Here is a 14,003-nt window from a genome sequence, read left to right as displayed (position 1 = left end):
AGACTAGACTATAGACTAGACTATAGACTAGACTATAGACTAGACTATAGACTAGACTATAGACTAGACTATAGACTAGACTAGAATAGAATATGGACTAGACTATAGACTAGACTATAGACTAGACTATAGACTAGACTATAGACTAGCTATAGACTAGGCGATAGACGAACTAATAGACTAGACTATGAGACTAGACTATAGACTAGACTATAGAACTAGACTATAGACTAGACTATAGACTAGGCTATAGACTAGACTATAGACAGACTATAGACTAGACTATAGACTAGCTATAGACTAGACTATAGACTAGACTATAGACTAGAACTATAGACTAGACTAAGACTAGACTATAGACTAGACTAATAGACTAGACTAGTAGACTATAGACTAGACTATAGACTAGACTATAGACTAACTATAGACTAGGGTAGACTATAGACTAGACTAAAGACTAGACTGTAGACTAGACTATAGAGTAGACTATAGACTAGGACTATAGACTAGACTATAGACTAGACTATAGACTAGACTATAGACTACACTATAGACTAGACTATGGACTAGAATATAGACTAGAAGTTCTATAAAATGTTGCTGAAACATGTTGCTAAGGTAAAATAAACATATATTTAAAATGTTGCCTTTATCATTTAATCTTTTGCGCAACTTCTTAATTTCAATTTCTATAAAAGCTAACTGTAAAAATGCGAATTTTCTAAACAAACAAAATCAATTTAAAAAACTTAACGACAGCTGCATGTAGTTTTGGCACAAAATTAATTTTAATATATAATGACTTGACACGCAAACAAACAATCAAAAATACTTTTATGAAACTAAACCGTTAAATGAAATAAATGAATGAATGTATTTTTTTGTATTTTCTTAAAGGGAAAATAGAAAATTTCAGGAAAATCTCATAGAAACTAGCAAATAGTGATCATTGTAAAAGGTCAACAAAGAGAAGAAAATATAGGCAGACAAATAAAAACGCCCACCATAAAACCAGCTAAAAATTGCCCTACTTCAATTTGTTAAGACGGTACAAAGCTCAGTTTGAGAAATGCAACGCTAAAGGAACTCTAAAAGATTTTTCCATTTTTTTCTGGTATATAGCTTAAAGTGTTAAAATAACAACCTCATGTTAGATTTTTTTGCCTCTTAAGCAGAGAAACTCCAAAAAATCCGCAAAAAAACAACTAACAAACTATTTGATTATTCTTTTTTATTTAAATGTGTATAAGTTATACACACATACATGTATGTATTTATGTACGTTGCAGTAGTTAGTTAAAGTTTACTACTCGTTAGCAAACTTAAACTAAGCAGCAACATGGCCAGCCATAACAACAACTACTACAAATGTTGCTAAGTAACAAGATCATTAAGGTGCAGCAATCTAAGACTTGGCAACATTCACCGCCAAAAACAAATCAAACACAAAACACTATATTCTTTGTCAGTTGTTAAAGGGGATTTGTGTTCTTCAAAGTGGTGAATAAAAAATAGACTAAAATAAAAACATTTGAATTTGTTTGTGGGCAGCTACTTGATGAGGACTTTTTGTTAACATCATGTGCTAATAAAAGGCTAAAAACTTTTTTTGTGAGGAAACTATAAAAAAGCTTCAAAAAGCTTCAAAAAGTTAAGAACAAAATTTGAGGTTTCTCGGAATCTATTTCTTCAATTTTTTGGCAGTAAATATCGCCAAAACAAATATTCCCTATTACATATGGACTATAGACCAAGCGATAACGCTGACTATAGACTGGAGTATACACTAGAATAAAGGCTAGACTAAAGGCTAGACTATAGACTCGACTATAGACTAGACTATAGACTCGACTATAGACTCGACTCTATAGACTAGACTATAGACTAGACTATAGACCTAGACTATAGACTATGACTATAGACTAGACTTAGACTAGGACTAGACTAGACTAGACTAGACTATAGACTAGACTAATAGACTAGACTAGAATAGACTTAGAGACTATAGACTAGACTATAGACTAGACTATAGACTAGACTATAGACTAGACTTTAGACTAGACTATAGACTAGACTATAGACTAGACTATAGACTAGACTATAGACTAGACTATAGACTATACACTATAGACTAGACTAGTCTAGACTTGACTAGATTAGACTATAGACTATAAACTAGACTATAGACTAGACTATAGACTAGACTAGACTATAGACTAGACTGTAGGCTAGACTATAGACTAGACCATAGACTAGACTATAGACTAGACTATAGACTAGATTATAGACTACACTACAGACTATACTATAGACTAGACTAAAGACTAGACTAAAGACTAGACTATAGACTAGACTATAGACTAGACTATAGACTAGACTATAGACTAGACTGTAGACTAGACTATAGACTAGACTATAGACTAGACTATAGACTATAGACTAGACAGTAGACTAGACTAAGACTAGACTATAGTCTAGACTATAGACTAGGCTATAGACTAGACTATAGACTAGGCTATAGACTAGACTTTAGACTAGACTATAGACTAGACTATAGACTAGAATATAGACTAGACTATGGACTAGACTATAGACTAGACTATAGACTAGACTATAGACTAGACTATAGACTAAACTATAGACTAGACTATAGACTAGACTATAGACTAGACTATAGACTAGACTATAGACTAGACTATAGACTAGACTATAGACTAGACTATAGACTAGACTATAGACTAGACTATAGACTAGACTATAGACTAGACTATAGACTAGACTATAGACTAGACTATAGACTAGACTATAGACTAGACTATAGAATAGACTAGACTATAGAATAGACTAGACTATAGAATAGACTAGACTATAGAATAGACTAGACTATAGACCTGACTAGACTATAGAATAGACTAGACTATAGACCTGACTATAGACTAGACTATAGACCAGACTATAGACTAGACTATAGACCAGACTATAGACTAGACTACAGACTAGACTATAGACTAGACTATAGACTAGACTATAGACTAGACTATAGACTAGACTACAGACTAGACTACAGACTAGACTATAGACTAGACTATAGACTCGACTATAGACTAGACTACAGACTAGACTATAGACTAGACTATAGACTCGACTATAGACTAGACTATAGACTAGATAGACTAGACTATAGACTAGACTATTGACTATACTATAGACTAGACTATAGACTACTATAGACTAGACTATAGACTAGACTATAGACTAGACTATAGACTAGACTATAGACTAGACTATAGACTAGACTATAGACTAGACTATAGACTAGACTATAGACTAGACTATAGACTAGACTATAGACTAGACTATAGACTAGACTATAGACTAGACTATAGACTAGACTATAGACTAGACTATAGACTAGACTATAGACTAGACTATAGACTAGACTATAGACTAGACTATAGACTAGACTATAGACTAGACTATAGACTAGACTATAGACTAGACTATAGACTAGACTATAGACTAGACTAGACTATAGACTAGACTATAGACTAGACTATAGACTAGACTAGACTATAGACTAGACTATAGACTAGACTATAGACTAGACTATAGACTAGACTATAGACTAGACTATAGACTAGACTATAGACTAGACTATAGACTAGACTATAGACTAGACTATAGACTAGACTATAGACTAGACTATAGACTAGACTATAGACTAGACTATAGACTAGACTATAGACTAGACTATAGACTAGACTATAGACTAGACTATAGACTAGACTATAGACTAGACTATAGACTAGACTATAGACTAGACTATAGACTAGACTATAGACTAGACTATAGACTAGACTATAGACTAGACTATAGACTAGACTATAGACTAGACTATAGACTAGACTATAGCCTAGACTATAGACTAGACTATAGACTAGACTATAGACTAGACTATAGACTAGACTATAGACTAGACTAAGACTAGACTATAGACTAGACTATAGACTAGACTATAGACTAGACTATAGACTAGACTATAGACTAGACTATAGACTAGACTATAGACTAGACTATAGACTAGACTATAGACTAGACTATAGACTAGACTATAGACTAGACTATAGACTAGACTATAGACTAGACTATAGACTAGACTATAGAGACTTAGACTAGACTAGACTATAGACTAGACTAGACTATAGACTAGACTAGACTATAGACTAGACTATAGACTAGACTATAGACTAGACTATAGACTAGACTATAGACTAGACTATAGACTAGACTATAGACTAGACTATATACTAGACTATAGACTAGACTATAGACTAGACTATAGACTAGACTATAGACTAGACTAGACTAGACTATAGACTAGACTATAGACTAGACTATAGACTAGACTATAGACTAGACTATAGACTAGACTATAGACTAGACTATAGACTAGACTATAGACTAGACTATAGACTAGACTATAGACTAGACTATAGACTAGACTATAGACTAGACTAGACTATAGACTAGACTATAGACTAGACTATAGACTAGACTATAGACTAGACTATAGACTAGACTAGACTATAGACTAGACTATAGACTAGACTATAGACTAGACTATAGACTAGACTATAGACTAGACTATAGACTAGACTATAGACTAGACTATAGACTAGACTATAGACTAGACTATAGACTAGACTATAGACTAGACTATAGACTAGACTATAGACTAGACTATAGACTAGACTATAGACTAGACTATAGACTAGACTATAGACTAGACTATAGACTAGACTATAGACTAGACTATAGAGTAGACTATAGACTAGACTATAGACTAGACTATAGACTAGACTATAGACTAGACTATAGACTAGACTATAGACTAGACTATAGACTAGACTATAGACTAGACTATAGACTAGACTATAGACTAGACTATAGACTAGACTATAGACTAGACTATAGACTAGACTATAGACTAGACTATAGACTAGACTATAGACTAGACTATAGACTAGACTATAGACTAGACTACAGACTAGACTATAGACTAGACTATAGACTAGACTATAGACTAGACTATAGACTAGACTATAGACTAGACTATAGACTAGACTATAGACTAGACTATAGACTAGACTATAGACTAGACTATAGACTAGACTATAGACTAGACTAGACTAGACTATAGACTAGACTATAGACTAGACTATAGACTAGACTATAGACTAGACTATAGACTAGACTATAGACTAGACTATAGACTAGACTATAGACTAGACTATAGACTAGACTATAGACTAGACTATAGACTAGACTATAGACTAGACTATAGACTAGACTATAGACTAGACTATAGACTAGACTATAGACTAGACTATAGACTAGACTATGACTAGACTCTAGACTAGACTATAGACTAGACTATAGACTAGACTATAGACTAGACTATAGACTAGACTATAGACTAGACTATAGACTAGACTATAGACTAGACTATAGACTAGACTATAGACTAGACTATAGACTAGACTATAGACTAGACTATAGACTAGACTACAGACTAGACTACAGACTAGACTATAGACTAGACTATAGACTAGACTATAGACTAGACTATAGACTAGACTACAGACTAGACTACAGACTAGACTATAGACTAGACTATAGACTCGACTATAGACTAGACTACAGACTAGACTATAGACTAGACTATAGACTCGACTATAGACTAGACTATAGACTAGACTATAGACTAGACTATAGACTAGACTATGACTATACTATAGACTAGACTATAGACTATACTATAGACTAGACTATAGACTAGACTATAGACTAGACTATAGACTAGACTATAGACTAGACTATAGACTAGACTATAGACTAGACTATAGACTAGACTATAGACTAGACTATAGACTAGACTATAGACTAGACTATAGACTAGACTATAGACTAGACTATAGACTAGACTATAGACTAGACTATAGACTAGACTATAGACTAGACTATAGACTAGACTATAGACTAGACTATAGACTAGACTATAGACTAGACTATAGACTAGACTATAGACTAGACTATAGACTAGACTAGACTATAGACTAGACTATAGACTAGACTATAGACTAGACTAGACTATAGACTAGACTATAGACTAGACTATAGACTAGACTATAGACTAGACTATAGACTAGACTATAGACTAGACTATAGACTAGACTATAGACTAGACTATAGACTAGACTATAGACTAGACTATAGACTAGACTATAGACTAGACTATAGACTAGACTATAGACTAGACTATAGACTAGACTATAGACTAGACTATAGACTAGACTATAGACTAGACTATAGACTAGACTATAGACTAGACTATAGACTAGACTATAGACTAGACTATAGACTAGACTATAGACTAGACTATAGACTAGACTATAGACTAGACTATAGACTAGACTATAGACTAGACTATAGCCTAGACTATAGACTAGACTATAGACTAGACTATAGACTAGACTATAGACTAGACTATAGACTAGACTATAGACTAGACTATAGACTAGACTATAGACTAGACTATAGACTAGACTATAGACTAGACTATAGACTAGACTATAGACTAGACTATAGACTAGACTATAGACTAGACTATAGACTAGACTATAGACTAGACTATAGACTAGACTATAGACTAGACTATAGACTAGACTATAGACTAGACTATAGACTAGACTATAGACTAGACTATAGACTAGACTAGACTATAGACTAGACTAGACTATAGACTAGACTAGACTATAGACTAGACTATAGACTAGACTATAGACTAGACTATAGACTAGACTATAGACTAGACTATAGACTAGACTATATACTAGACTATAGACTAGACTATAGACTAGACTATAGACTAGACTATAGACTAGACTATAGACTAGACTATAGACTAGACTATAGACTAGACTATAGACTAGACTATAGACTAGACTATAGACTAGACTATAGACTAGACTATAGACTAGACTATAGACTAGACTATAGACTAGACTATAGACTAGACTATAGACTAGACTATAGACTAGACTAGACTATAGACTAGACTATAGACTAGACTATAGACTAGACTATAGACTAGACTATAGACTAGACTATAGACTAGACTATAGACTAGACTATAGACTAGACTATAGACTAGACTATAGACTAGACTATAGACTAGACTATAGACTAGACTATAGACTAGACTATAGACTAGACTATAGACTAGACTATAGACTAGACTATAGACTAGACTATAGACTAGACTATAGACTAGACTATAGAGTAGACTATAGACTAGACTATAGACTAGACTATAGACTAGACTATAGACTAGACTATAGACTAGACTATAGACTAGACTATAGACTAGACTATAGACTAGACTATAGACTAGACTATAGACTAGACTATAGACTAGACTATAGACTAGACTATAGACTAGACTATAGACTAGACTATAGACTAGACTATAGACTAGACTATAGACTAGACTATAGACTAGACTATAGACTAGACTACAGACTAGACTATAGACTAGACTATAGACTAGACTATAGACTAGACTATAGACTAGACTATAGACTAGACTATAGACTAGACTATAGACTAGACTATAGACTAGACTATAGACTAGACTATAGACTAGACTATAGACTAGACTATAGACTAGACTCTAGACTAGACTATAGACTAGACTATAGACTAGACTATAGACTAGACTATAGACTAGACTATAGACTAGACTATAGACTAGACTATAGACTAGACTATAGACTAGACTATAGACTAGACTATAGACTAGACTATAGACTAGACTATAGACTAGACTATAGACTAGACTATAGACTAGACTATAGACTAGACTATAGACTAGACTATAGACTAGACTATAGGCTAGACTATAGACTAGACTATAGACTAGACTATAGACTAGACTATAGACTAGACTATAGACTAGACTATAGACTAGACTATAGACTAGACTATAGACTAGACTATAGACTAGACTATAGACTAGACTATAGACTAGACTATAGACTAGACTATAGATTAGACTATAGACTAGACTATAGACTAGACTATAGACTAGACTATAGACTAGACTATAGACTAGACTATAGACTAGACTATAGACTAGACTATAGACTAGACTATAGTTAAGTTCATATTTAAAACACATATTTTTAACTTTAAATTGTAGCTACATGTTGCTTCAACCTATTTTTATAAAAAAAAATCAAATTGTTATTGCATTTGAGGCTTTTTATACAAATTCCTTATACAAACTTGCAAATTGTCTAATGTTCGGTGTTTTTTTTTTCAAATTTTATATTAACTACTTATGTATTTTTCTAATAAAATATTGCATTTTTGTTTTTGTTATTTACTCTATTGCTAGATAGTTTTAGGCATTATTTGTAACATTAGTTACACATTCACAAAATACCTACCTTTAACAGGGACGGACAGACAAAAGATAAACAGGCATATGTAAACTGTGAGTATTTATAAATAGTATAGAGTTATTTAAGCGGCAAATAAAATGTATTTTCTTTACCTCTGTTGTGGCAAAGACTCATTTGCAACATTCAGACTTTATAATAAACTGAAACGTGACAACAACTGACAAAAAAAAACTCCAAAACAACCAAAGTTCAGCTTTGTTTCGGATGCAAATATTAAATGAACAAAAAATAAAAATATGTATTTTAAGAAAAAAAAAAAAAACAGAATAAATACAATTTTTCTGTATGTTTTGCCAACACACGTTTACAATCAATCAAGTGTAAAATGCTTGGTGTGGTTTTTTAAAAGGCACAAAACAATAGACACCAACAAAAAATTTTAGAAAAAAACTATTTGAAAAACGTTATTTTAGCAACTGCTTCATTGAATCGTGTTGAATCGTGACATTAACAAGTCAAAACTATTTGTTGTAGGCAAATAACTAAACAACATTAGTTAATGTTTTGCGATATGAAATGTGTTTCATCGTTTGTTGGGGTCCTTAAATGTTTAGAGATAACAAATCTTAATTATCATGTATTTATTAATAGTTATAACAAAAAGATAAATACGGTTAAAGTGTTTAAAAAACTGCGAGAAGCAAAAAATGGGTAGAAACAAGTAAACATAACACGTGTTAAAAACCTTGCAACATGTTGAAGAAAATAACATATTTTGTTCTATATATTTCTATAGTCTAGTCTATAGTCTAGTCTATAGTCTAGTCTATAGTCTAGTCTATAGTCTAGTCTATAGTCTAGTCTATAGTCTAGTCTATCATCTAGTCTATAGTCTAGTCTATAGTTTAGTCTATAGTCTAGTCTATAGTCTATAGTCTAGTCTATAGTCTAGTCTACAGTCTAGTCTATAGTCTAGTCTATAGTCTAGTCTATAGTCTAGTCTATAGTCTAGTCTAGTCTATAGTCTAGTCTATAGTCTAGTCTATAGTCTAGTCTATAGTCTAGTCTATAGTCTAGTCTATAGTCTAGTCTATAGTCTAGTCTATAGTCTAGTCTATAGTCTAGTCTATAGTCTAGTCTATAGTCTAGTCTATAGTCTAGTCTATAGTTTAGTCTATTGTCTAGTCTATAGTCTAGCTTATAGTCTAGTCTATAGTCTAGTTTATAGTCTAGTCTATAGTCTAGTCTATAGTCTAGTCTATAGTCTAGTCTATAGTCTAGTCTATAGTCTAGTCTATAGTCTAGTCTATAGTCTAGTCTATAGTCTAGTCTATAGTCTAGTCTATAGTCTAGTCTATAGTCTAGTCTATAGTCTAGTCTATAGTCTAGTCTATAGTCTAGTCTATAGTCTAGTCTATAGTCTAGTCTATAGTCTAGTCTATAGTCTAGTCTATAGTCTAGTCTATTGTCTAGTCTATAGTCTAGTCTATAGTCTAGTCTATAGTCTAGTCTATAGTTTAGTCTATTGTCTAGTCTATAGTCTAGTTTATAGTCTAGTCTAGTCTAGTCTATAGTCTAGTCTATAGTCTAGTCTATAGTCTAGTCTATAGTCTAGTCTATAGTCTAGTCTATAGTCTAGTCTATAGTCTAGTCTATAGTCTAGTCTATAGTCTAGTCTATAGTCTAGTCTATAGTCTAGTCTATAGTCTAGTCTATAGTCTAGTCTATAGTCTAGTCTATAGTCTAGTCTATAGTCTAGTCTATAGTCTAGTCTATAGTCTAGTCTATAGTCTAGTCTATAGTCTAGTCTATAGTCTAGTCTATAGTCTAGTCTATAGTCTAGTCTATAGTCTAGTCTATAGTCTAGTCTATAGTCTAGTCTATAGTCTAGTCTATAGTCTAGTCTATAGTCTAGTCTATAGTCTAGTCTATAGTCTAGTCTATAGTCTAGTCTATAGTCTAGTCTATAGTCTAGTCTATAGTCTAGTCTATAGTCTAGTCTATAGTCTAGTCTAGTCTAGTCTATAGTCTAGTCTATAGTCTAGTCTATAGTCTAGTCTATAGTCTAGTCTATAGTCTAGTCTATAGTCTAGTCTCTAGTCTAGTCTATAGTCTAGTCTATAGTCCAGTCTATAGTCTAGTCTATAGTCCAGTCTATAGTCTAGTCTATAGTCTAGTCTATAGTCTAGTCTATAGTCTAGTCTATAGTCTAGTCTATAGTCTAGTCTATAGTATAGTCTATAGTCTAGTCTATAGTCTAGTCTATTATCTAGTCTAGAGTCTAGTCTATAGTCTAGTCAATAGTCTAGTCAATAGTCTAGTCTATAGTCTAGTCTATAGTCTAGTCTATAGTCTAGTCTATTGTCTAGTCTATAGTCTAGTTTATAGTCTAGTCTATAGTCTAGTCTATAGTCTAGTCTATAGTCTAGTCTATAGTCTAGTCTATAGTCTAGTCTATAGTCTAGTCTATAGTCTAGTCTATAGTCTAGTCTATAGTCTAGTCTATAGTCTAGTCTATAGTCTAGTCTATAGTCTAGTCTATAGTCTAGTCTATAGTCTAGTCTATAGTCTAGTCTATAGTCTAGTCTATAGTCTAGTCTATAGTCTAGTCTATAGTCTAGTCTATAGTCTAGTCTATAGTCTAGTCTATAGTCTAGTCTATAGTCTAGTCTATAGTCTACTCTATAGTCTAGTCTATAGTCTAGTCTCTAGTCTAGTCTCTAGTCTAGTCTATAGTCTAGTCTATAGTCCAGTCTATAGTCTAGTCTATAGTCCAGTCTATAGTCTAGTCTATAGTCTAGTCTATAGTCTAGTCTATAGTCTAGTCTATAGTCTAGTCTATAGTCTAGTCTATAGTCTAGTCTATAGTATAGTCTATAGTCTAGTCTATAGTCTAGTCTATAGTCTAGTCTATAGTCTAGTCTATAGTCTAGTCTATAGTCAAGTCTATAGTCAAGTATATAGTCTAGTCTATAGTCTAGTCTCTAGTCTAGTCTATAGTATAGTCTAGTCTACAGTCTAGTCTATAGTCAAGTCTATAGTCAAGTCTATAGTCAAGTCTATAGTCTAGTCTATAGTCTAGTCTATAGTCTAGTATATAGTCTAGTATATAGTCTAGTCTATAGTCTAGTCTATAATCTAGTCTATAGTCTAGTCTATAGTCTAGTCTATAGTCTTGTCTATAGTCTTGTCTATAGTCTGGTCTATAGTCTAGTCTATAGTCTAGTCTATAGTCTAGTCTATAATCTAGTCTATAGTCTAGTCTATTGTTTGGTCTATAGGCTAGTCTAGTACAGTAACATTTTCTAAGTAGCTCAACATGTTGCTAAAACTTTTTGGAAAATTTTCTCTTGTAAAAATGTCTGTCGACATTTTTCCTTTCTCTGTTGCCTTAAAGTCTTAAATTAAGGTTGTTGTTTTACTTTCCAAATTGACCATCTTATTAGACAGAAAAACAGCTCATAAATGTTTATAATAAACAAATTTATAAATGACCAATATAACGATTGCCTGTAACTATTCGTACGCCATTTAGTTTTTCTAAAAACCAAAGACACAATTTAACACTTGAAAAAGCTTAGAATACGATTTATTTTTTTTTTTTTTTTTTTTTTTTTTTGTTTTTTATAAAGAAATAAGTTTTCCAGCATTTCTAAACAAACTCCAAATAAAAACAAAAAAAATTTGTGTAAAAAGTGGTAAATGTTCAAGTCAAACAACATGCCCAAAGCATGACAATTATTCTTAAACGCATTTGCTCGAATAAAATGATTCTTAAAATCCCATAAATTATTAACAGAGCAAAAACAGCAAAAGCCATTTAAATGGCTTAAAGCTTTCGAAATATTGGAAACAAAAGAAAAACAACAACAAAAAATACAGGGAGGGGAAAAACTGTTTAGCTCTTAGAAATATATTGGAATGGAAAGCCAAAACATGCCTGAACATAACATGAATATAAGAAAGCAACATGTTGCCTGGTTTGCCTTATGCATGGTTTGGTGATGACGGCTTAAAAATCGACATTGGCACCTCTTAGAGGTTTATGGTTAAAGCACAGCAATTATTACAGCTCAAATAAATTAAAAAAACGCTCTTTGGCTTAGACATTACTATCAGAAACCCTGTCCGTCCATCCATCCGTTTGTCTGTTCTGTCTGTGTTTCTCTATCTATTGTCTTGTCCATCTGGCCAAGAATAACAAGTGCCATATTGTGATAATTACTTGATTTTCTAATCGATGACACTGTCATTTACAATTTCAAATTATTGGAAACTCATTGGCAATTTCAACCAGGCAAAGTGATAAAAAAATGCTAACGATGTTTGCTTTTTTCTTGATCCCAACAAACCAACCAGCCAACCAAACACCACCAGCTTTAAATGCTGCGTTCATTTGTTGTGATTTTTTTTCCGCCAATATTTTCTTACACCAGTGAAGCTGGTAATGGAAATTTATGGTTCGCTAGTGACTGGCAACTGGATAACAGAATTTCAATAAAATCGAAATTTATTGTAACAAATTGTGCAATTGTAAAGAAATAATGAAAACTTACTTTTGCCAATTTTCACTGAGCCTCTAAAATATGTAACGAATCAGTGCTTTAGCTTAAAACTAATTGGTATGTCTTGAGTATGGATGGTATTGACTGAAAAATCACGTCAAGATTATGAAGAACTCTAGCTAGTTGTTATCGTATCACATCGCGTAGTTATAATCTAGTTTAAATCAATTTTGTGAGTTTTTGTTTGTGGTTTCAGCTCATTTCATTTTCGAACATTATCATGACAAGACAAATAAAATGAAAATAAATGACAATCACCAAAGCTCAACACAATCACAAGCAAACACATGGAGTCCAAAAAGTTTTGGCGGCGTTAGTACGGAAAAATAACGTAATCAGACAACTAAAAGAGTTAAATGCTCAAAAGATCGATTCTTACTTGTCTATGGACTACATAGACTATAGAATATAGACTAAACTGTAGACTAGACTAAAGACTGGACTATAGACTAGACTGTAAACTAGACAATAGAGTAGACTATATAGACTAGACTATAGACTAGATATAGACTAGACTATGAACTATACTATAGACTAGACTATAGACTAGACTATAGACTAGACTATAAACTAGACTATAGAATAGACTATACACTAGACTATAGACTATAGACACGACTATAGACTAGACTATAGATTACGCAATAGACCAGACTATAGACTAGACTATAGACTAGACTATAGACTAGACTATAGACTAGACTATAGACTAGACTATAGACTAGACTATAGACTAGACTATAGACTAGACTATAGACTAGACTATAGACTAGACTATAGACTAGACTATAGACTAGACTATAGACTGACTATAGACTAGACTATAGACTAGACTATAGACTAGACTATAGACTAGACTATAGACTAGACTATAGACTAGACTATAGACTAGACTATAGACTAGACTATAGACTAGACTATAGACTAGACTATAGACTAGACTATAGACTAGACTATAGACTAGACTATAGAC

The sequence above is a fragment of the Lucilia sericata genome, unplaced genomic scaffold (assembly GCF_015586225.1).
Source record: "Lucilia sericata isolate MDLA Ls3-8-SP2 unplaced genomic scaffold, ASM1558622v1 Contig001944F_arrow, whole genome shotgun sequence".
NCBI classification, from domain to species: Eukaryota; Metazoa; Arthropoda; class Insecta; order Diptera; family Calliphoridae; genus Lucilia; species Lucilia sericata.
Note: the sequence above shows the minus strand (reverse complement) of the source record.